At 47.3% G+C, this 23,770-nt stretch overlaps 1 protein-coding gene and 1 long non-coding RNA gene across 40 annotated transcripts in view; one reads left to right on the top strand and one right to left on the bottom strand.

Moving 5' to 3' along the window:
* Window positions 1-23,770, top strand: part of CACNA1C (calcium voltage-gated channel subunit alpha1 C) — a 747,770-nt gene that overhangs the window by 369,209 nt on the left and 354,791 nt on the right. The gene's annotated exons all lie outside the window — the stretch shown is intronic.
* The window catches only part of LOC102154534, a 28,340-nt gene continuing 13,318 nt past the window's right edge, over window positions 8,749-23,770 (bottom strand). Inside the window, exons 3-4 of the long non-coding RNA XR_005379695.1 lie at window positions 19,478-19,628; window positions 8,749-9,084 (exon numbers count right to left, since the gene is read on the bottom strand). This is a non-coding gene — a long non-coding RNA (uncharacterized LOC102154534). The remainder of the gene's footprint in view (window positions 9,085-19,477; window positions 19,629-23,770) is intronic.

The following is a 23,770-nucleotide window of genomic DNA, read 5'->3' as shown; positions in this document are numbered from 1 at the left end:
CAGGTTGGTGGAAGGTAGACAGGAAGAGAGGCAGTTTTGCCGCAGGATCCTTCCAAGGCCAAGGTTTAGTGATTGCAAGTTGTCGGGAACTTGGACCCTTCAGAAAGTCTCTGGTAGCAGCTCTGGTTGTGGGGTAGATGAGCCCTTGGGGTACACCACTGGATAAACAAACCCAGAGGAGACCAGGATCATGGGCTTTGGCCCTGTGGGTACCCTCCTCCTGTTATACTTTTCCTACACCCAGACCCCTCTTGGAGCCAAGCAACTGCAGGGTGCTCTGGGCATGGGCATAAGGGTTCCAGTGACCAGAAGCTCCCCAGCCCCACCTGATTGAAAATGCTTATCATGGAAGCTGGGATAGTTGTGTTTTTAGCTGCAGTTTAGATTTTGCAGTGTTCCATGAAAGCTCCTGAATCTCTTCCCTAAATAACAAAGTTCTGTTTGGTATTTGGTGAAATGTTTAGAGCGCAGTGTTCAACTGAGCAGAACTAAGCTGCTGACAAATACTGTCTCAGTCATTTAATAATAATAGCTAACATTTGTATAGCACTCTACAGTGTAAAGCTCTTTGCAGCAGCCCTGTGAGATCCATCTGAGGGCAGGGTTATCGTGTGCGTTTCACCCATGGAAAATGGGCTGCCCACAGTTGCTGAGAAACGTGCCCCAGGGCCCAGGGCTAGTAAGGCCAAATGTGGGACTCTTGGGTCCTGAGCCAGAATCACAGTTCTCCAATACCCCCTCTGAAAGCATCAGTGACCGAACCCCTCCCCTCTAACGACGATTTGGTCCCTGCCTCTGGTCTGCCCCCTCCAATGTGCCACAGGCTGCCACCACTCAAATCATCCCCACTCTCCTTCATTGTGTCTGTTTCCTGCTTCAGCACCTGGAAAAACTCTTCCAGGATTAAGTCCAGCCTCTTAACACTGGCATACCCCTGCTTTGCCTGGTTCTATCTCACTCTCCCACCATACCTCCTCCCTACCCTCCAGTGGCATTTTTTTACAGCCAGGCTGACTTTTCTCTGTGGTGGAGCTTGCTTTGGTCAACTTTAAATCCCACTGTTGGCTCTCTGTAAGGTGGAAGAGGGGCAACTCTTTGTTTTCTGTTATAGCTTCCTTGTATCTGACAAGGGGCTAGTTGATGAGCAGCAAACCCTTTTGGAATCAGTAAGTCAAAGAATCAGAGTGAAATGGGTATCTGTGTAGACATAACAGTTACCATGACAGAGTCAGGAGCAGAATAAGGCTGCTTGTGAGCAAGAGGCTGTTGAAATAGATGCTAAGGGGAAAAAGAGAACATTGTTAGGACCCACATCATCAGTAATATCAAGTATGTTGCTTAGGGCGTCTTGGAGTCAAAAGTGGCCTGCAAACCAGAGATGTCCCCCTGCCTCCCAGTAGAAGTTGGTATGGGGAGTCATGGCCCTTCCCAGTTGATTGGCAGTGGCCACAGATGGCTTATCTCAGGTGCTGGCTGGGCAGAAGCCATTCTTCTGCTCCCCGGTAATTGGGTAAGGCCTGGAGGGATGGGGTGTGGGTTGGGAAGGAGAGTTTGAAGTAACGATGGAGAAGACAATTACTTGGAGATTGGGCCCCCTCAGGGGATTCAATGGAAGTGTGAGAACATCAGACACTTTGGAGGGAGTGCCATCCAAAGTGGTGTCAAGGGCTTGCCTAGACCCGAAGAAATGGGAGGACACCCCTCCTCTGTGTCCCTTCCTCCCCCGAATTCACCCCCTTCCCCCATCACCTCCCCACATGGAGCTATTATATTGATCACTTTAAACTGGTTTAATAGGTTTTACGGGCAAAACTGATCATCTTATTATGAGTTACCATATTGTTTTATGGGATAAATGCTCCCCCCTTTTTTTCTCCAGATTTCAGTATTAGCCTTTGTTTTAAAGAATAATCTTAAAATTATACTTATGCAAGTAATACATAATCATTATAGAAAAATTAAAAGATTTAAAAAGGAAAAAAATCTATTCAAAATATCAGACCTCAGGGACACTGCTTTTATGCATATATCCTTCAAACCTTAACCATACAAATGCAGAAATATATAATTTTTTAAAAAGAATCCTGCTACACATAGTACTAGATAGCCTGGCTCTTCTTTAATTACGTACCATTGAATAGCCTTCTGTGGCATTAAATATGAATCTACAGTATCATTGTAATAGTAACCTATTATCAAATTATATGAAGGTACCACAATGTATTTAATCAATTTCCTGTTTGGAGAACATTCTCTATCATCAACAGCACTATGAGAAATAACTTTATTCTTCTATATATACCTTTTTAATATATGCAACTTTATTCAGTATACATCTCTTTTTGTACTTGCTTTCCTGATGAGGAATTTTAGTAGGGGGATTTGTAGGTGAAATGCTAGGCCCTCTTGCATATGTTGTCAAGACCCTTACGAAAGCTCTTTCAAATCTAGATTCTCAATTGCAGAGTATGTAATTCCTCATACCCATGCTAGTTATCTGAGCATTGTCTTTACTAATCTGAAAAGAATGAACAAACAAGCATGATATAGCATGGGAAAATGTTTTCTGAACCAACCTTCATTCTTTTAAAACACAGCTCAAGAGCCACCTGTAAAATCTTTAATGAAATATGTCTAGACTCAGGCAGGGGCATCCTTATTTCTACTTACTGTTGAAGTAAAATTCTGGTGCAACAACAAAAAAATTGGATAGTTGCTAGAAACATAGCGAGATGGGATTGATTTGATCTGTATCTGAAATTTCCTTGAAAAGAGATCATAGTCCACGTCTAACTGTTGACTTGATGTACTGGGGCCTTTGATTCCCAACCAGCTTTGGACTTTGGTTGAAATGCAGTGTAGGCACTTTGGAGACCACGTGAGAAGTAGCTGTAACGTGGGAAGTGTGCTGGGATCGGCCTAGGGCCCTGGGCCTCGCCAGGCCAGGCTGCTCCATCCCGTCCCTTGGACAGGCCCCTGCCATCCTCACCTGTCGAGGTCTGAAGCAGCAAGGAAAGAGCCTGTGCACTGGGGAGACGGCCCTGGGTCCCTTGCCCACATGCTAGCTGTGCAACTTGGGCAGGTGATGTGCACAATGATCATGCCTTTGGCCTCATAGACTTGTGTGAGGATCAGGTAACGCTTTAAGAGCTTGGCACAAGATAATCACCTTCCTTTTACCCTTTTGCCCGCCATCAGTTCCAATGAATGATTAAATGATCTGATCTCTAAAAACCCTTTTAGATAAAATTTCCTTAAGATTTCAAGTCAGCACAAGTGAGATCCTGCCTTTTGAAGCATTGATTTCAGCGTCAGGGTGGACTCCTAGCTCTGGAGGAGCTGCTTTCGCTGGCTTTGCATTTTGCACAGGTAGCCAGGCCTCAGTGCTCACACAGAGACCTTCTCCTGTGCTGGCCCTACTCTGCTGTGATGTTGTCCATGCACTTCTGTTAGCTTTGTGCCTTCATGGCTTTTGTCCAGTGTGGAAAATGAATTTCCTGAGGATGAGCCCATGTCTGTCATCTCTTTGATGGTCCCCAACCCCCAGCTCTCCAACCACCTCATCTCATGTACATCTGTGTGATGGGCCACATTAAGGCATGACTAACAGGTCAATAGGGAATTTGACTGATGGGATTTATTTTATTGGGTCAGCCCTCCTCGTCCTGGCTGTGATGTCCTACTCACTGCAGCCCGTCTGCACACCATCAAGACCCCCACTCAGCTCATAGCTGCATGTAACTCTCACTTATGCTACTTACTTGCATAAGTATAATTTTAAGATTATTCTTTAAAACAAAGGCTAATACTGAAATCTGGAGAAAAAAAGGGGGGAGCATTTATCCCATAAAACAATATGGTAACTCATAATAAGATGATCGGGTTTGCCCGTAAAACCTATTAAACCAGTTTAAAGTGATCAATATAATAGCTCCATGTGGGGAGGTGATGGGGGAAGGGGGTGAATTCGGGGGAGGAAGGGACACAGAGGAGGGGTGTCCTCCCATTTCTTCGGGTCTAGGCAAGCCCTTGACACCACTTTGGATGGCACTCCCTCCAAAGTGTCTGATGTTCTCACACTTCCATTGAATCCCCTGATGGGGCCCAATCTCCAAGTAATTGTCTTCCAAGAGTCCATAGTGTGCTGTCCTGGCAGGTCTCCACCTGTCCTCATGGGTTAGAACAATGGGAGTGATAATGGGGCCCAGCCATTTGTTAGGAAAATAAAACAGAACATATTATTTCCAAATATTACAGAAAAGGAATGGCTTATTTATTATTAGCCACTTAAATATTATTTCTAAAGAAATGGCTTCCCTCGGGTTCATCAGTCTCATCTCCAGTGTATAATATGAATGTAATTGCTGAGTTAAACTTCCAACAATATTACTTTCCCTGTAACTCATGCTAAGTGCCCTCCATGATGGAGCAGAGTTCTCTTGGGGCTCCACTTTATGCATGTACCGGTGCCTTTTCTTTTCCCTGCCCTATGCTCTCACCTATCCTAAGAGGAGTTAATCCACACACATGTCTATCCTGAGTCCTTTTCACATTTCCAACACTTTGTGCATTTACCTCGGGGACTCATTCACCTGCTTCATTGATTCAACAAATATTTACGAGAGAGATAATAGCCACTTGCTTGGAACGTAGAGTTTCTTTCTAATCTCATGAATGGAATATGACTAGCACAGTACTTGGCACATAGTAGGTACTCAATAGGTTTTTTTTTTTTAAAGATTTTATTTATTTATTCATGATAGTCACACAGAGAGAGACAGAGAGGCAGAGACACAGGCAGAGGGAGAAGCAGGCTCCATGCAGGGAGCCCGACATGGGATTCGATCCCCGGTCTCCAGGATCGCGCCCCGGGCCAAAGGCAGGCGCCAAACCGCTGTGCCACCCAGGGATCCCAGTTTTTTTTTTTTTTTTTTAAAGCAACTCTCTTGGTGCTTGATAGGCTGTGTCAAATGTGGAAGCCCTGGGGCCTAGCTAGATTTGCCTGGATGAGACACTTTGGCTGCTTTCTTCAACAGAACATGTGAAATATAATCATTTAATCATACATGTGATCATATATTTAATCAAGATACCCCAAAGCCATCATTTCGAACATCCATGCTATAGCAGAATGAAGTGACACCTCTGTTTTATCAGGGAATGCAGAGTTCTTCGTGCCTGTATTACGTCCACAGCTAGTCTTTGTGGTGCTTCTGTATAATGGTTAGAGTTTGCTTCCTTTCTTGCAGGATGCTTTTCTTTTTCTCTCAGTGTGTCTCTTTGTGATAACAAGGATCTTAGGTTTATTTAGTGTTTTTCGTGTGCATTTTATTTAGTCCTTCCATCAGCTCTACAAGGTAAATAGAATCATCTCTGATTTGTTGATTAGAATGTGGGGAGGAGCGCCTGGGTGGCTCAGTGGTTGAGCATCTGCCTTCAGCTCAGGTTATGATCTCAGGGTCCTGGGATTGAGTTCCGCATTGGGCTCCCTGCTCAGCCAGGAGTCTGCTTCTCCCTCACCTGCTGCCCCTCTCCCCCTCCTTCTCTCTCTTTCTCTCTCAAACAAATAAATAAAACCTTTTTAAAAAGAAGAGGGGGAACTCCTGCAGCTTTTAAGAGTTAAGCAGTGTGACCACATGGAGAGGAGAAGAGGACAGCGGGACAGAGAAGCAGGTCTGATTCTAAGCCTGGGGCTCTTTCTCTGCCAGCAGCCTGCCTCCTCTAGCAACTGCTTACCTTCGTCTCAGGTACAGACCTTGTTCAAAAGTGAGTGTAAGTGACTGGGTAAAGGTTTAAGAGGTTGCGCTTCGAAGAGAATGTTTGAGCCCTAGTGCACAGGTTTGTGACCTCTCTCTTTATTGGCTCTTGACAGACATCTTTCTTCTCTTTCTCTGATGTATAAACAAGGAAGATGGATAGCAGATAAGGTTGCCAGATTTAGCAAAAGACAAAGCAAACAAAAACAGTAACAACAAAAAATCTAAGATACCCACTTAAATTCAAATTTCAGATAAACATTTTTCATATATATATATATAATGATCTTTCTTTCTTCTTCCTCTTCTTCTTCTTCTTCTTCTTCTTCTTCTTCTTCTTCTTCTTCTTCTTCTTCTTCTTCTTCTTCTTCTTCTTCTTCTTGTCTAGCTGTAATTCAGATCTAGCTGGGTGTCCTTATTTTATCTATAGTTCTAATAGCCGAGCTCTGGCTGCATGAGGGGTCTCTGCTCAGTAATGACAGGAGTGCCTGGAGTGGGAATGGAGGCCGGGAAGAGAAACCGTAGGTTGCAAAATCTATAGTGTTAATTAGATAATGCTTCCTGGAAACAATGGGTCCTGAGCTGCTGTTTACACAGCAGTAGGGAAATGGTTTGGCAGGTAGCTGGAGAAGGAGCTATTCATGTGAACAGGAGAGTAGCAAATGGGAAAAGGATGCTGGCCAGAGACACATGCACAGCCCCAACAAGGGCCCGTTTTCTTTGACTAAAAGTAAATTACTTTTCGAACATAACTGTTTTGTCCCCTGCCTAATGATCAGTTTGGATCCTGTCCTAAGAAGAGAGAAAGCGGTGTTGCCTGCCCTTGGGCTCTCGGGAGGATCTGACAGTGATTGTTTGAAAATCTTTGGTGCCCTCAGGCAGTAAATTTAAGGAGCAACCCACCTTGAGGATGGAATTAGGTTGCTAAAGACATCTTTTAGGCGGTCTGGAATTTCTTGAAATCTGGGATGTCCTTGTTTTTTCTCAAGAGCGTTTTGAGATCTCCCAAGCCCTTTTAAGGCTGATTGCTACCTGCTATGAGGGAATTTGCCTGTGAAGATCCTAGGTTAAGGAAGTTTACAGGGTCAGCTGAAAATTGACAGCCTGTTAAATGGGATGATGCAGCAAAGATGAGAAGTTCTTTGTGACGTCCATCGTCTGGGTGTGCAAGTGTTTTTGCATGTGTGCCTTCTCACACTTCTTTCTGAAGGTTCTCTTGCCCCCAGGGGGGTAGGGACATGCCTCATGTCCTCGACTGAGTCTCTCTCCTTCTCCTTTCTTTCTTTTAATTTAAATTCTATTTGCCAACATATAGTATAACACCCAGTGCTCTCATCCCGTCAAGTGCCCCCCTCAGTGCCTGTCACCCAGTCACCCCATCCCCCTACTCACCTCCCCTTCCACTACCCCTTGTTTGTTTCCCAGAGTTAGGAGTCTCTCATATTTTGTCACCTTCTCTAATTTTCACCACTCACTCAGTTTCCCCTCTTCCCTTATGGTCCTCTGCACTACTTTTTATATTCCTCGTAAGAGTGAAACCATATGATGATTGTCCTTCTCCGATTGACTTACTTCACTCAGCATAATACCCTCCAGTTCCATCCATGTGGGAGTAAATGGTGGGTATTTATCTCTTCTGATGGCTGAGTAATATTCTATTGCATACATAGACCACATCTTCTTTATCCATTCATCTGTTGAAGAACATCGTGGCTCCTTCCACAGTTTGGCTGTTGTGGACATTGCTGCTTTCTTTTTAGGGTGGTTTACATTACAGATCCAAGGACCAAGCAATTCCCCTTTAAAATTTATATTATGCTATTTTTTCGTGAGGGCTCATCATACGTCAGATACACAGGAAGATGCATAGTCCAAACCTCCTCCTTGAATGGGTTTTTGAATGCCAACTGGGTGCCTGGCCATGTCAGAGCTTTTACCTTCCCTTCAGCATCCATGCTCCTGGAGGGAACACCAGCAAGGGGCTGAGGGTGCTGGGGACTTGCCTTGTGCCCCACAGCTAATAAGCAGCAGAGTTGAGGCTCGAACTCATGACTTTTGACTCTAACATCTTACCTTCTACCTGCCCCAATGTCAGTCAAGACACGGATGATGAGCTATTACAAGGTAAATGGTGTGCAGTGATGTGGGATGACATGGATTGAACTCCTGTTTCTTTAAGGCATATTCACTTTGACAAGCTGGTGCTACAGCCCCAAGAGACTGGGCTTGGGGTTTTGCCTCGCTTTCAGAATATTAAGTCCAGCTTTTCCCAAACATCTGGAACCAAAGCTGGGTATCATGCAAGGTCAAGCTCTGTGGCCTTGAACCTTGCAGCTTTGGGTTTGAATAATCTGGAGAAGCATTGCCTGCTGAGAACCAGGAGAAAGGCAAGCAGGTGGCCTTCTCACCAGTGGATTGTGGGAATGGTTGAAATTCACTGGATTGCTCCGTTCTCCCCAAGAGTGCCATGGGGGTGAGGAGTAGGGGGTGTTGGAAGTACTTGCAAGTTTGCAGAGGCCAAGGAGGACTTTGCAAGAATCTGCGGTGCAGGGATGGTGTATAAACTATAGAGCCATGCTGGATACAGGTACCACTCTAGATACAGACACTGCCTTCTCTCCTCTTTCCACCCGTATGCCAGGTGTTAACTCCTTAATAGCTGCATCATGGGTCCTGGGGCCCCAAGGAAGGACTGGTGTGGGAGACTTGGAGGGCAAGGGTGCTTAGGGCAGTAGCTATTAACTAACTAGTTCTGAAGTATTTTAATGGTTTAAATACTTGGTAATGGGATGCCTCAGTGATTGAGCATCTGTCTTCGGCTCAGGGTATGATCCTGGGGTCCTGGGATCGAGTCCTGCATTGGGCTCCCCACAGGGAGGCTGCTTCTCTCTCTGCCTATGTCTCTGACTCTCTCTGTGTGTCTCCCATGAATAAATAAATAAAATCTTAAAAATAAATAAATAAATACTTGGTTAACTCCTAAGCGATTTATTATATATATTAACTTGGATAATCTTCACAAATAACTCTAGGAGTTAGATTCTGTTAACATTGCTGTTTCATGGTTATTGAAACTGAGACACAAAGTCCTGAAGTAACTTCCCCAAGATCTCACAGCTGGAAAGTGCCAGAGCTGGATTTGAACCCCTTTGCCTAATTTTGCAGACTGTGTTCTTAATTACAAGCTGATTTTCCACCTCTTTACACGAGTTGCCTCTCCTCTTTATGGAGGTCGGTCTGGGCTGGCTGCCTGAAATCATTCATTTCAGAACCACGGCATGGAGGTGGCTGAACAGGTTGGGTCATAGTGTGATGTCTCCCCGAGTTCCTAAAAGGAAGAAGGGATGATATTTAGGTGATAGCAGAGTTCCCCTTTCTTCTTTCTTCCCTGCCAAATTCCAACATCCAGGACCTGGAAGAAGGAAAGGAGAAACCGAGCCACCCACTCAGGGCCCTACCCAGCACCTCTGAGACTAGAGACTAGCTAAGTGTGTAAGGGATCTGGAGCCGTAGTCGCACTCACACTCCAAGGAGCTTTTTCCTTGATGCCCAGCCGGCCTCTGTCTTCCATCCAGAACCATGGCAGGCCCTCTGGGGTGCTGGGAGCCCACCTTCCCTGGGACCTTGCTCTCTGGGAGGCGATACCCGCGGCTTGTCTGTCTGTGGGTGGAGCTGTGAGAGGCAGGGGCTGTAGCGTGCATGCTTGTGCCCATGTGCGCACATGCATGTCTGCATATACACGTGTGTGCAGAGGTGCTCCACACACTCTCTAGGCATGGGACAAACTCATGTTGCCCAGGTTCTAGAGGAAATGTGGCCGTTGTTCCACTGCTTTGGGGCAATGGGCATGCTATTTTTAAAATGTGTCACAAGACCCCAAGAAGAGCTAGATGTGTCCTCATGGCTGTGGCTCAGCCCAGGACTTCCTCACTTTCTCTGAATGTCTCCTGCACATCTGCTTCAGGGCATACCCTGGGAGCACATTTCAAGGAGGATGACTCCCTTTGTCTTCCAGTGTGACAGAGTGTAGGCTTGCTGGGTCTCAGCAGCAGGTGATGGGAAGGTCTTACAAGGTGACATTTAGAAATAAACATTTTGCTTATTTCTAATAAATATAATAAATATTTGTATCCACTTCATGATAAGAATATACAGGAACATACATAAATACACAAAGCAATGTATGTGTGACAATTACCTGGTTTCAGGTTCACCTCAAAGGCTCTTTTGGGAGTACCCCGTGATTTGAATCATCTGACCTCTGGATTTTTGCCCATGCCACCTCTCTTTTCAGAAGGCTAGTCCTCTGAGTGGCCCTTTGACTCTGGCTAGGGCCTCAGACCCTATCGGACTTAGGTAATCTGACCCCTTTTTGATGGTGAGGTGCCCCTCCTTGTACAGCAATGTATTCTATCTTTAGCCTCTCCCCTGCCCCGTAATTCCCTAAGACCGTGCCTTACTCTGCACCCTGTCTCTAGAGGTATTTGAGCCTGCCACATGTGTGCAGTTAGCATCCAGATGAAGTAGTGGGTGCCCCCTCCTCTGCCTCCCTGCATACTCCATGCTCTTCCCACATTGTCAGTGAGGAATGGACTGAGATTTACCAGCACCCGTGATTGCCTGTCTTCCAGATCATTTCATTGTCATTTGCACTTCCGCCAACATCTGGGTCTGTGTGCAAGGCCCATTCACAGCATTCCTTATTTCATTTCCTTCTGAAGACAACTCTGCGAAGCATCTGCCAGCTGTGTAAGCATATACTTTATGGAGGTAGATGGGGGAAGGAAGGAAGGAAGCCAGGCTCCACATATTTACTTGCAGGTTTAGTAAAAAGCTTCAACAGAGGTCCTGCATGCAGCAGCCCAGAAGAAAACACAGTAGCAGGCTCTGGGCCCGACACCCACATGCTGCTTGTGCAGAGATTCCCTGTCCTGGTGAGCAGGAGTGCAGTTCCGAAGATCAGAGAATCTCGGAGGAGGGAACCCAGAAGCCAAGCGGGCCAAGCTCGCAGCTCCTGCCTTTGGAGCTTCTGGGAGGTGGACCCCCTTGCCGCACTCAGGCCTGTTCCCGCTCTGCTTCAGTTGAGCCGGAACTGTGAACACTGGGCCAGAGGGGCCCACTGGTGTCCTTGGGTGGTTCCCTCAGCTTCTTCCCACCTTGGGAGCAGGTCTCAGACCCTGACTTCACCCTCCTGTTTCTCTCCTGCACTAGACTGTGTGTGCAGGAAGGGATGTCTCAGACCTCAGACCTGAATCCATAGGAGGGGCCAGGACCCCCAGGGGAGGACCTGGGAGTGAGGATTTCTACCCTGGGGCTGTTCTCACAGAGCCACTGGGGCTGTTCTCACAGAGCCACTGGGAACAGCCCTGGGAACATACTGAGAGAGTCGGTGCCAGCTGGGAACTCTTGTGAGGTCTCGGGGAGAAAAACCTGCCCTAGAAAAAGCAGTGAGGCAGTTGTGCGGCAGACCCACTCTGAACTGTGACTGAGCCCCTGCTCGCCTGCCATGGCCCAGCAGTGGGATCGTTATCCATGGTGGGCAGGGGCCCAGGCAGCCCAGGGGAGGCCCAGGCCAGTCCTGACCCACCTGGACCTGCTGCTCCCCAGCTGGGTTACAGGTCTGCAGACCCACCTCGCTCCTCAGGGCAAGCAGCAGACAGCCCCCAGTTCTGGCCAGAGGGAACTGGGCCCTTCAGACCCAGCTAGGCTGGGATGGGGGGACTTCCAATGATTTCCAGCCCATGCTGAGTCACACAGCTTCTCAGCCACATAGCCAGACAAGCCCAATGTGGAGGTGATTGGCATGCTTCAGAGGCCCCTGTCCTGTTGGGGTGCCTTCTCGCCGAGCCCGAGCATCTGGTGCAGACGACACCTAGTCTCCCCGACGGAACGGGGCTCACGAGCTGGGTGGGCAAGGGTTCCAGGCGAGTAGTCAGCACAAGGAGAGACACTATATTAAGGCCTGGTTATGTTTAGAAGTCATCCTGAGAATGTTTGGCATGCTGAATATAAACTCGCACTTCCGTCTGCCTGCCACACTTTAAGATCTCTCCCGGAGGGACCCGGAACGTGGGGTGCCCTGGGGAAGGAGCCGGGAATGTCTCGGGGAAAAGGTTTCTTTTTCAGTAACCAGAGGACAGTGGGAAATGACCCCTGAGCTTGCTCCCCTCCTGGACTTCCCAGATGAAAGATAGGGACGTAGATGGATGTGAGCCAGTTATGTCAGCATTCCGATGCCAGTAGGAAACGCTCCCCTTTGAAGCCCACCGATCCTCAAATGCCTTCCTAATGGACTCCCTCTGACAGCATTATTCTTTGGGGTTCAGTTAGCCCAGAACAGTGAAGAGGATGGCTGCTCTGGATGGATTCTGGCTGAATTGGAGGATGATAGCTCCAGAAAGGATGCCCCAGTCCCCTCACTTGATAGATGGAGAAACTGAGGCCCAAAGAGAGGATGGTGACATGCTCAAGGTCATACAACCATTGAGGAGCAGCCTAGGCTGCAGGTTGTGGGACTGCTTTGCTCTAATAGTACATTCCTGTGAATTGCAAAGATACGTCTAGGGTGGGAACTGAAACCATGCTTCCAATTGAGATGTCACCAAAATGCAGCTTATGGAGCTGAGACTTGGTATAGAAAACGGCCTTAGCAGGTTTGTGATAAGGAGGCAGTTCAGGCTGGGTTTTAACCAGCTAGGAAATTCCAACAGAATATCAGGGGGATTCTCCAGTACCGTCTTCATTGGAATCATCTTTTTTGAAGGTTAAGGGGGAAAATGGAAGGGTTTGCATGGGATAAACGTTTTATATCGAATGTTTGATTCTGCCAGGCCAGGAGCACCTTAGTATGAGCAGAAAGTCCTCCCTCGCTTGCAGCCTGTGCTGGCATTCTCCCTGAGATGTTAGCCCTGTGTGTGGCATGGTCATGGGTGTGCCGTGTGCCTCCTGGACTCAGGAGGAAGGTACTGTGGACAACTGGGAAGAACTCTGGACTCACACAACTCTGGCTTTAAATCCCAGCTCTGCTTTTCTGCTGCTTTATAAAGCAGCTATTGAACTATTTCAACTTCTGAGCCTCCATCTCCTGCTCCATAAAATGGGGGTAAGATTGTGTATGCATGGGGTCTGGCACCTAGTGTTCTCCAAAAAGGGCTCTGCATATAGTATATGCTCCACAAATACCACAGTCTGCTAGGAATTTGAAGATTGGTTATTTGCTTAGTCTTGGAGAGGAAAGATTAATTTCCCATGAATCAATATAGAAATATGTAGTAGTTACAGAGAAGATCAGAGAAAGAAATGGAGCAAGGTGAAAGGAGTGGCCCCAGGGTTCACAAAAGGCTTCAGAATTCCTTTTGGGGTCTCTGGCTATGATGTGCACTTTGGGAATCATGTTTGTTCACTCTGTAGTTTATTTGGAAAACTCTAGTGAGGTGACCCTTTCCTTCTTTTTTTTTTTTTTTAAGATTTTATTTATTTATTCACGAGAGACACACAGAGAGGGGCAGGGACATACAAGAAGGAGAAGCATGCTGAGCAGGGGAGCCTGATATGGGACTTGATCCCAGGACCCTGGATTACACCCTGAGCTGAAGGTGGATGCTCAATCACTGAGCCACCCAGATGCCCCAGACCCCTTCATTCTTATAGCATTTTTGTTTTGGTGCCTTCTGTGGAATTTCTTCTTGCTGAGTATGTCTTCTCTCACCACACCAGAGTAAGACCAGAGACCCCACCTCACTCTACCAACTCAAGGACCCATTGCTGAGAAAAGCCCAGGACTGGGCCTTCCTCAGAGGTTAGGTTGGGACAATACTAATCCTAACTGACACTGATGGAATGGTCATCACATGCCAGCCACTGTGGCAGCCACTTTACTTCAGAGCAAACATAGGCAGCAGGACACTCTCATTACCCATTTTATAGATGAGGTAGTGGAGGCACTAGAGAGGTCCTATAATTTGCCCAAAGTCACAAGAGGTGGGATTTGAACCCTGGCAATGTGACTCTAGAGTATATGCCCTTAACCACTACACTATACTGCCTTTCAAGTAGAAAAAAGAAAGATCAAAGGGGGAGAATGAAGCAGAATATGCTCGTTGCCCATTGACAGGAGATAGAGGAAGAAGTGGCCTGGGTTGGGGGGCCAGTTAATGTCAGTGAACCCGATTAGCCCAGATGCCCCAATGGCTTGTTGTGTGGGTAACATGCACTCCCTGCAGGCTCAGTCATTGGCCATGTAAGTCCATGTAAATCCATGTAACATGTAATTTACAACCGTATAAATCCCCCCTGCCCTTCTCCCCTGAATGAGAGCTGAGCTCTGCCCCTCTTACCACCCTTGCCTGGCCCCACCGTGGCCTTCTCATCATTGGACACTAGAGTCTCTTGGGTTGGAAGGGACCGTGGAGGTCACCCAGTTCAATCTCCCACCCAACTCAGGCGTCCCTCTGTGTTCTTCCTGGCAGGACCTGTCAGATCATTGAAGGATGAAGGTGCCTTCAAATACCCATCAAATTGTTGGAATGTTCCCATAGGCCCTCTGGTCTGCTCCCTCAGGGTCTTTCTGAAGGCAGTGGCTGAAGGAGCTATCAGACACTCTAACTCACGATTTTCCATCTTGGCCCTACTACATTTGGGGACAGAGACTTCGTTACTGTCAGGAGCACTCCTGTACACGGGAAGATGCTTAGCAGCATTCCTGGCCTCTACCTACCAGATGCCAGTAGCAGCCCACCCCGCCCCCACCCCCGCCTGGTTGTGATAACCAGAGATGTCTCCAGACACACCAAATATCCCCAGGGGAAACGGGGCTAAACTGTCCCTGTTGAAAGTCGCTGCCCTAATTCTACTCTGACAGCCATCAGCTAAAGAGAAATCACCTTCCTCCATCATGCCTCTGCTGAAATGCAGAGGTCTGGGGGGCTCAAAGTACACAGGCTACAGGTCCTCACAGCCATTTCCCAGCCCAGGTATGGTTTGGTTTCCTCTGTTGCCGGTGTCAGGAGTCAGAAGTGCATAGGGAACCTCATTCCCTGGGCCCTGTCCCTGCCTCTTCTGCTCCTCTCTCCTCAGGGTGGCTAATGCAGCCTGATAAGTGATGACTTTTGCAAGGACTGAGTGAATGTAAGGTTGAGAGGCCAGTCATGGAGGGACTGGTTGATTGTGATGCCTCCTTTCCCATTTATCCTTCCTCAAGAACTTTTCTTCAGTCATCATCTCATTTGATTTGGTGTCTCTAGTGCTACAGAGTGGAAAATATCACGACCGTTTCAGTCTTGGCTTGGTTTCAAGAGAACATGTTTTCCTGCTGTAGGATCTGCAGTTCTGTGTCGACTAGAGTGTCCATTTCCCCACTCCTACCCCAAATCCACACCCACTGCCTCTCCCACATACCATGGGTCCAGAAATTATCCAATGAGGACACTGGCGAAAGGAGACAATCCCCAGGCTCCAGAAAGGCCTGAGAACAGAAGTAGGACTCCTGTTTTATCACATTTCTGCCTACCCAGTACAGAGGGCCTGAGTAACCTGCCCTGCTCAACGTGGCCTGACTCACAAATGTATTGGCCAAAATGCCTGGCTTTTACCCCAAATGTAGCACAACTGCCTCTGTGTCCAGGGTTACAACATTCCCTTCCTGTGCTTCTGGTTTGCTTCACAGCAGCTTGGTGAGAATATAGGCAGTGTGGGGCATCGTCAGATTCGATGCTCATATAATGTCTCAGAATCCACACTGTGGCCTTTGACAAGAGACTCTCTGCCCCAGGGGCCTGTCATCTTCTTCTCCCCCTTCTCTACTTGGCTAATGAGGTCTTCTAAGTGGCCTGAGGTTGTCAGAAGGTCTATATGGTGAGACTTCAATTGACAGCCCCTCTGGGAATACTGTTCCCCTGTAATTAAATTCTTAGGTTAAAAAAAAAAAAGAAGTCTTCATCAATCATACAAAACAAGCTGCCTGCACTTGATGTGTGTGGGTTGCAGGAAAATTTGGTAAAAAGTGGTGGGGTTGGAAGACCTCCACAAGATATGCCAGGTAAATTCCCTGTCTTACTGCTGTTTCTCCACCCCACCTTTGCTGGTAGCAGCCTTATTCTCAGTCTTGGAGGGGGATGCTTGGACCCAAGGACCACTGAATAAGAACCAGACTATTTGTTGGGAGAGAGAGATCCTGTGTTTGAAGTGTTTGGGACAGAAAACCAGTTCAAGATGATCCCTGGCCTACTTCTGATCATGATATGGGCTCTGTAAGGGCAGTTAGCCTCTCTGAACCTGTGTTGCCAGTCTGTAAAATTAGATAGTAATGTTCACCCTGACATAACCAGGGTCCGATGAGACTCTGCAAGATGAATGCCTTTTCACTCCAAAGCGTACACATGAAGGATTGACAGATGGTTATTGTGGGGGAAAATGTGGGGCTGGGGCTCCTATTGTGTGCACTGCAGTGTGCTGGGTGCTGCTGGGAGGTCACCTGTTGAATCTGCATCACGGCAAAGCAGGTGAGTGAGAATTTAGAGGAGGACCAGATTACTCAGGCCGGGATGCTGAAGGGTGTTGTGTTGAGAGAAGGTGGCATCAGACGGAATCCTGGCATATGGATGGAATCTCCAGAGGGAGAGATGGTGGACTGTATCCAGCCCCACTCATGAGTCTCCTCAGGTCTGACTCAGCCTAGGAAGTGGGGGCCCCCTTGGTTTCAGGAAATTCTAAAGTCTGTGGTGCCTTGTGGCAGCGTGGGGACCTATGTCTTCTTGGCTCTGCTCCTGTACTCCCTACCTGTCCCCTGCAGGAATGCTTCTACACTGCTGCCCTAGATTACTTTCCTGGATCAAGCACTGTCCTCAGCCTCCAGGAGCTCTGGAGCTCAAACAAGCAGGGCTTGTTATGGTAGGAGGCAGAGAAGGAGAGAACTGTGAGGGTCTGCTTTAAGCAAATCAAAGTCCAAAGTGTCCCGTGGAGAAGGCAGTAGGGCATGTGGCCTTGGATGTGCTGCATGCTCCCCAGTGGTGCTGGGGGCCAGGGAATGCACTCTGGTCCGGAGGGCTTCTTGGAGGAAGTGGAGCGTGAACCGTGGCTCAGCCATGGACAGGATTTAAAGGGGATGATGCTCTGGGTGGGTGCTGCAGCCAGTCTTGGGGATTATGATTAGATCCGCCTGGCTGAAGCAGAGCTGTGTGGAGAGCAGCTGGGGGAGCAAGGCCAGAATGGTGGGGGAACCAAACCTTCTGCCTCCTGAATGGCAGTAGGCATCTTAGTATTGCACCGTAGGCAGCAGGGTCTTTTTGAGCGTGGAGGGAGAGGTGATCCAAAACAGTGCTAGTTTTGTTTTCGAGTGATTAATCTGGCAACAGTGCTCCCAGGATGAGAGGGGAGAGTTCTGGAGATAGACTATCATCAGGTGGTCCATGCGGTGGCCCAGGAGGCAGGTGAAAATGATGGAATTGGGGGTGTTCTTCGGAAATGCAGGGGGGTGCGGAGGGGTCTGCTAGGAAAAAAATGGTTGGAATCTGTCCTCCAGGAACTCCGAAACCTGTGCATGCCCCACCTTCCGTATGGACTCTGCACAATGGCCTCCGGGCATCCCCTCCCCTGGCATCCCCCGTGGGACTGCACTGCCCTCAGATCCCTGCTCCCCTTGCCCATGCCTGTTGCAGAAGCCAGTGCAAAGCAGGGAATGGAGAGCGCAAGGCCAAGCAAATGGCTTTGTGTTTCTTCCAGTGTCTCTGGGTCATTCTTCAGCCACCTTCTTGGAGTTCCGGTAAGCCAAATCTTTCTTTAGAAGAGCGAGCAAAGCAGCTAGCCAGGAACACTGCCACGGTGTGCAGTCATTACCAAAATGCTGGTAGGATGGGAAGTTGTTTTTGAAAGGCACTGAGAAGGTACTCAGCAGTGCAACTGAATCCCATCTTTGAGAACTAGGGACCCAGAGGGAGGAAATGTCTTTCTGGCTGCAGATGTTCCGGTTGGGCCACAGGGATGGCCCTCTACTGGTACAGTGGCCTGTCATGTGGAAAAGACCAGAAATGGGAACTGCCTGCCAGAAAGAGCCAAGGTACTCCTGCCCACAGAGTGGGTTAAAATTTAAATTTTCTGAGCGTGGCAAGAGAATGCTTAAGAGCTGGACTAGTCTTGATTTCTGGCTCATTCTCATTTCCTTGGCCTACTCTCTCCCTTTCAGGTTCAACCTAAATATTCATTTCAGAGCCAGCGGGTTTGCTCCAGCCTTAGCTACTGTTTTGGTGAGCAACTGTACATAACCCAGGTTTGCACAGTAGACAAGCTAAACAACCCTAAAGAAATGAAGCCAAATGCTCAGGGTTTTAGGGGGAGGCACCTTGGGAGGACTGGCAAGGAACCATAACATTTTGTAAAGTGGATATTAAACCTACAGTGGCAAAACCAGCTTTGTTTTCCCTTACCCCTCCCCAACAATATTTATAGTATGTACTCTCTGTTAGATGTCCCCTCAGCACAAACTCTTGAATTAGAAAGGGGTTTTTCACCACTGTCAGGCCAAACCAGTTTTGAGCCTTCATTTAAGACCAATGAATTAAGCTCTGAGATCTGTTCTCTTCCAGAGGGGGAAAAGCAGGCTGGCGTTCCACTGATCCACTGATCACCTTCCCCCATCAGTTGTTACAGTATTGAAAAACTTCAGCTGCTCTGAGCCCTGCAACTCCCTGTGCCCCTTCTAGGACCTTCTCACCATCTCACATTTCAGCAGCTCACAACTAATGCTGATGCAGGACTCTGCTCCTGCCCTATTCCTAGGACTTCTGAGCAGTGGGTGCCACACTAATTGTTAAATATTTTGAGACACTCTCTGTAGTCTGGAGGTTATGACAAGTCCCTTCATACAGAGTACTAGAATTTCCTGCTTTATTTTTCCCTTGTGAAGATAGAAGCGGTACTTGGCCCAGCTCAAATATCACTCTGTTGATGAAGCCAGTCCTGGTTACAGTGGTCACTTGTTTCTTTGTCCACATAACAGAGTTCATGCCTCTTTTATAGAACGCAGTACAGCAATGTTCACAACAGGGGGCAGTTTGCCCCCAAAGGGACATTTAGCAATGTCCAGAGACAATTTTGGTTGTCAAAGCTAGAGATAGGTCCTACTGGCATCCCTGGTACAGATCAGGACACCGCTGCCCATTCTATAATACACAAGACAGGCCCCACCACAAAGAATTACCAGCCCAACACATCGGTAATGCTCACTTGCGTGTCTCAGTGTCTGTCCAACTCCACCCCTTGAGCTTCTTGAGGGCAAGATCCTGCTGCTTATATCATGCTCCAACCCACTCCTCCCTGCCCCCACCCCTCAGGAACCAGGGCGATCCTTTGCATTTAGTTGGACACTCAATAAATGCACTAAATTGAATTCATTTAGTTAAATTGAATCAAATTGAATTGAACCTAAGCTGCCCGCCAATCATTAGGCAAATGCACCAATTACCCTGTGCGGTAGTGTAGTCTTTGCTTTGCTTCCTATTTGAAGTGAAGAAGGTCCTGGTCAAGCCCACACCAGTAGGCTAGCCCAGGCCCCAGAAGTTGAGCCCAGGGGCACAGGGATGACTGTGAATATTTTAAAAGTTCATAAACTGTGTCAAGTGAGTAGCCTTGACTTCTAATTTATCATGCATCTCAGAGCTATAAGAAGTATGATCTTCTCATCACCCAGAAACAAATGGAGCTAAGAACTACCACTGCCCCAGGGGTACCTTTTGTAGTAGGTGCTGGAGAAGTGCAGGACCGTCCAGCATTTGTACTTAGAGGTAGTGTGGTGAGGGGCAGAGCAGCATTCTTCCATTGTAGCCCACAAAGAGGATGTTCATATCTCTTCTACACCAGTAATGACAGTCTGACCTCGACCTGTAAATGGGAATAATAAATTCTTACCTGCTTTGAGGCAGGGGCTGGACTTGGTCATCTCAGTGCCTGACCCAAAATATATGAAGCATTCTGGTGCGTTGCTTCATTTACCTTTATCAGAGTTCCTATACCAGATGAGGCCACTGGGGCACGTAGAGATTGCATTGTTTGCCCAGGGTCACACAGCTCCAATGTGTTACGCCCTGGTTCCAAACACAGAGTCCATGCCTTACCCACTCCAGAGCACTGCTTCATCCTTTCCCTCCACTTCTCAAAAATTCAGATTCTTCCCATCCTTCCATCCTCTTCATGGGGTCTTAAAGACATAAGGCTGTTTTGCCTGGGTGTTCTTAAGTCATTTTTGAAATAGACACAGTGATCTCTGGGCTCTCACTCACTGACTAGAACCAAAGTTAGACAAGACTCAAACTGGAGCTTTCTTCTTATTCAAGATTAGATTTTCTGTTCCATCCAGAAAAACCTGCTGTTCCCCAGCTATACTCCCTGGTTTCAAGAAGATCTAAAATTACAAGAGAATTACCTTGCTTTGCAGCAGCTGGTATTTCTGTTTCTTGATGAAAGTAGATACTAGAGAGTGGAACTACCCAGAAACCAGGGGGCGGCACGTTGGCCATACGGGAGGCAAATAAAACTCATTTTCTTTTCTTGGCCCTCTTGAAAATGTGTCTAATTTTGGGCATGTTTAGTTGGTTCATCTGTATTTGGAAAGTTCTTCTTTTCTCCCTAAGTGACATCTCCCTTGAGCACACACTTCCCTCCTCTCAAGGTGAGTAATCCTCTCTCCAGCTGTTTGAAATTACTAATTGGTGAACAAAGAGGCTAACAAACAAAATTACCTATTGGGCCATAGTTTGGGATTGAACCAAAGGGAGAAGAAACACCTCAGTGTGCCGGTCTTTCTCCTCCTGAAAAAAGGGAAACAACAAAACCTAACACGTTAGCTCTCAGTAATTTATCATAGTCACACCTGTGATGTCCGTAGCCAGCATATTCACGCCATATGAGGAGTGGCTGCAAGGAACTCCTTACCTCCTCGGCAGTGGAGGAGCCCCAGAGAGGCTCCCCATGGAGCATCCTTGGCTCCATCATAGGATGGAGAAAGAATGAGCTGCCATTCTCCAAAAGGGATCTGCTCTGCCCTACCCATCTGCTCATTGTTGATGCTGGCTTAGGGGAAATAGTACCTCTCTCTCTCTCTCTCTCTTTCTCTTTCATCCTCAGTATACCCAGTGCAGAAAGAGAAAGAGGCATTCATATTCCACTAATGTTTCTTGGCATATAATTACATCATCTCGTTTGAATCTAATTACAACCCTTCCCATTTATTGGCCGAGAAATTGAACCTAGGATGTACAGACTTCCTTGGAGGCACACCTAATAAGTAGTAGGACCTGGAATTAACTGTGGTCTCCAAATTCAGCGCTCATAGTCTTAGGAATTTACAACTAATAAGTGCCAATTTCACTGGGAAGACCAAAATAGCATATAAGGAAGGATTTGAAAAGAGAAAAGTGCTAAGTTATGAGCTACTAAGTGCCTCCGCTTTCTAGACACTGAGCTATCCAGGTTAACCACAAAGCGGTAGGTAGTCTGTGGGTGGGAGAGCAGTATGCTCACCTGCTTGGCTCTTCTGTGAGATCACCTCTCAGGAAATATTTAGAATCCGATGCCCACTCTCTAACTTTCCTTGCTGGGTGGTGGGGGTAATTGTTCTAGGCCTCTGGAGGCTGCAGAGAGAGATTCTTTCTCAATTTCCCTGCCTTTCTGCCACACCTCTTGTCCTCACTGTCTTCCTCTTCCTGCTGTCTTCCTGCTGCCTCGATTGCTAAACTCTGTCCCTCTTTGCATCTTACTCTCTATCTTGCTTCCCTTCTTCCTCCTTCCTCCCAGGCTAGCTGATCTTTCATATCATAACCTCGAGAAGGCTCTGCATCCCTTAAAAATCTTCTCCAAAGTGAATTTATGCTTATGATGAATGGCCATCATTGGCACCAAGGCTACCGATGACCCAGCCCTTCCCTTGACTCTGGATCCCACTTTGCATTCTGTTTTCCACCCTTCTCCACTGCTGAGTCCTGGCCCACCCAGTTCCATCACCAAGATCAATGGTGAAGCTAAGCAGTCCTTCCCAATGTTCGGGCCTGCCATCAAGTAGGCTGTCAACCCTGTAGACTCACCTTGTCTCTTTAGTAAGCACACAGAAAACTTTTGGGGTGTGTTGCCATAAAAATGATGGCGTCTTCCTTATAGTCCCTTCCTTAGACTTTCTTATGCAACCTGCCTCTTTCCGGAGTGCTGGGATGCAACAGGGAGGTTTCTTAAATTAATCCTGTCAAAATAGCCTTCGAGTTCTTTTGGAACAGGGATTTTTCTTTCTTTCTTTCTTTCTTTCTTTCTTTCTTTCTTTCTTTCTTTCTTTCTTCTTCTTTTTTTTTTTATCTCACAAGACACAAACTGTTCAAGGGAAGAACTGGGAACAAAGACAGCTCAAGAGGACTGGAGGGAGTTGGAGAGCATTTAGAGGAGAGAGTGGAAATGATTGATGGGCTGGGAAGTGGGACCGCAGCAGAGAGGTGAGAGGCAGGGGGTGACTTAACTGGGAGAAGAGCAGGCTGACAGGTGACCTAGTAGCAGGCTTCAAGTTGGTGAAGGGTTAGGATGTGAAGGCTGGCAATTAGCTGGCTCCCCATCACCACCAGAGAAGAAAAGACAGTTAAAGAGAGGGGAAGGGAAGCATGAAGCTACCAGAGGAAACCCTGACCACAGAGTGTGGTGAATACAGCAAGAAGTTGGGTCATGGGGTCCCCCACCTGGCACCTGCTCCCACGAGCCAGGCCCTGGGTGGTGCAGGTGCTGAAATGTCTAGCTCTGAGGCTCCCAGTCACGAGTGCTCCAATCAGCACTTGGACAGCAGCATCCACATCTCTGTGTTCAGAATGCAGTTTCCTCGGTCCCACCTAGATTCCTGGGTTCAGAATGTCTGGGTGGGAAGTCCAGGAGTCTGTTTTTAACAAATTCTCCCAGAGGAGTCTTAGGAGAGTCATTGAGAACCAAGGCTGGTATATGGAGAAAGAGAAAACACCTCCCCAAATTCCTCCTTTCCCCTTCAGCATCCAGCAAGGTGTTTCACCACCCATGGGAGCCTTGATGCCTCTCCTTAGGCATAGGCATGAAGCTGCTGCAGGAAATGCTCATCCCACCTTTTGTTCCTGACTTCACTAGCAGGGACCAGGGTCCTGGGTGACAGCTTTGTGGAGTCAGCCAGCGCTGAGGAGTCCCAGAAAATGCCATCCCTGCCCTGGTGGGGCTGGAGTGCAAAGAGGCTGGGAGTTAAGAGACTATCCATTTCACTCATAAGCAGGTCATTTTTCCTCTCCTGGTCTGGTGTCCTCTGGAAATGGAAGAGGATTTAGTTGATCCCCAAAGTTTTTCAGGTATTCCCTTCTGTCTACATTGGTTGTTTGAGGGATTGGATCTCACAAAGAGCTCCTGAAGAATGTACAATCTTAGGTCCAGTGCAGTATCTCAGAGTGCAGGAATAGTTCAAACTTGGTGATTTTTTTCTTTTTATATAATGTGCACTGGGGAGTTGGGACAAATGAAGAAGCATATATGCCTATCCTCAGTTAACTTGGCTCATGTGTGAGGCTGCTGCTTGCCACATGTGACTACAGACACCCATTTCTTTCACTTGGAGGCAGCATACCAAACTACAGATCCTGTTCTTTGGCCTTGGAACAGTTTTTTGTATATTTTTTAATGTGGAGCCTGTAATCAAAGACTACCATTCATAGGAATGTTGCAGGGAGGAATCATTATTATTTCATGGCCTTATTTGCTTTATCCCTATTGAGATAGGCCCGAAAGACTACAGTGGTATTAAAAAACAAAAAAGCTCCAATGGCAATTAAGTAATTATTAACTTTGCTTCTAAGGCATTGGAGACCCTGGTACTTAAAAAAAATAATAATGATGTTTTGGTATAAGAAAAATTTCTAGTTGTCTACCCCAGCATCTAGTCCAGCCTTCCTCCATAGTAACTGAACTTTGATTTTCACCTGGGCACATTGCTACTTAGACTAAAAAGACTGGATTTTCTACTCTCCTATAAGACTTGGTGG

This window comes from Canis lupus, chromosome 27 (genome assembly GCF_011100685.1).
Source record: "Canis lupus familiaris isolate Mischka breed German Shepherd chromosome 27, alternate assembly UU_Cfam_GSD_1.0, whole genome shotgun sequence".
NCBI lineage: Eukaryota > Metazoa > Chordata > Mammalia > Carnivora > Canidae > Canis > Canis lupus.
The sequence above is the reverse complement of the archived record's forward strand: the minus strand, read 5'-3'. Positions and strand labels throughout refer to the sequence as shown.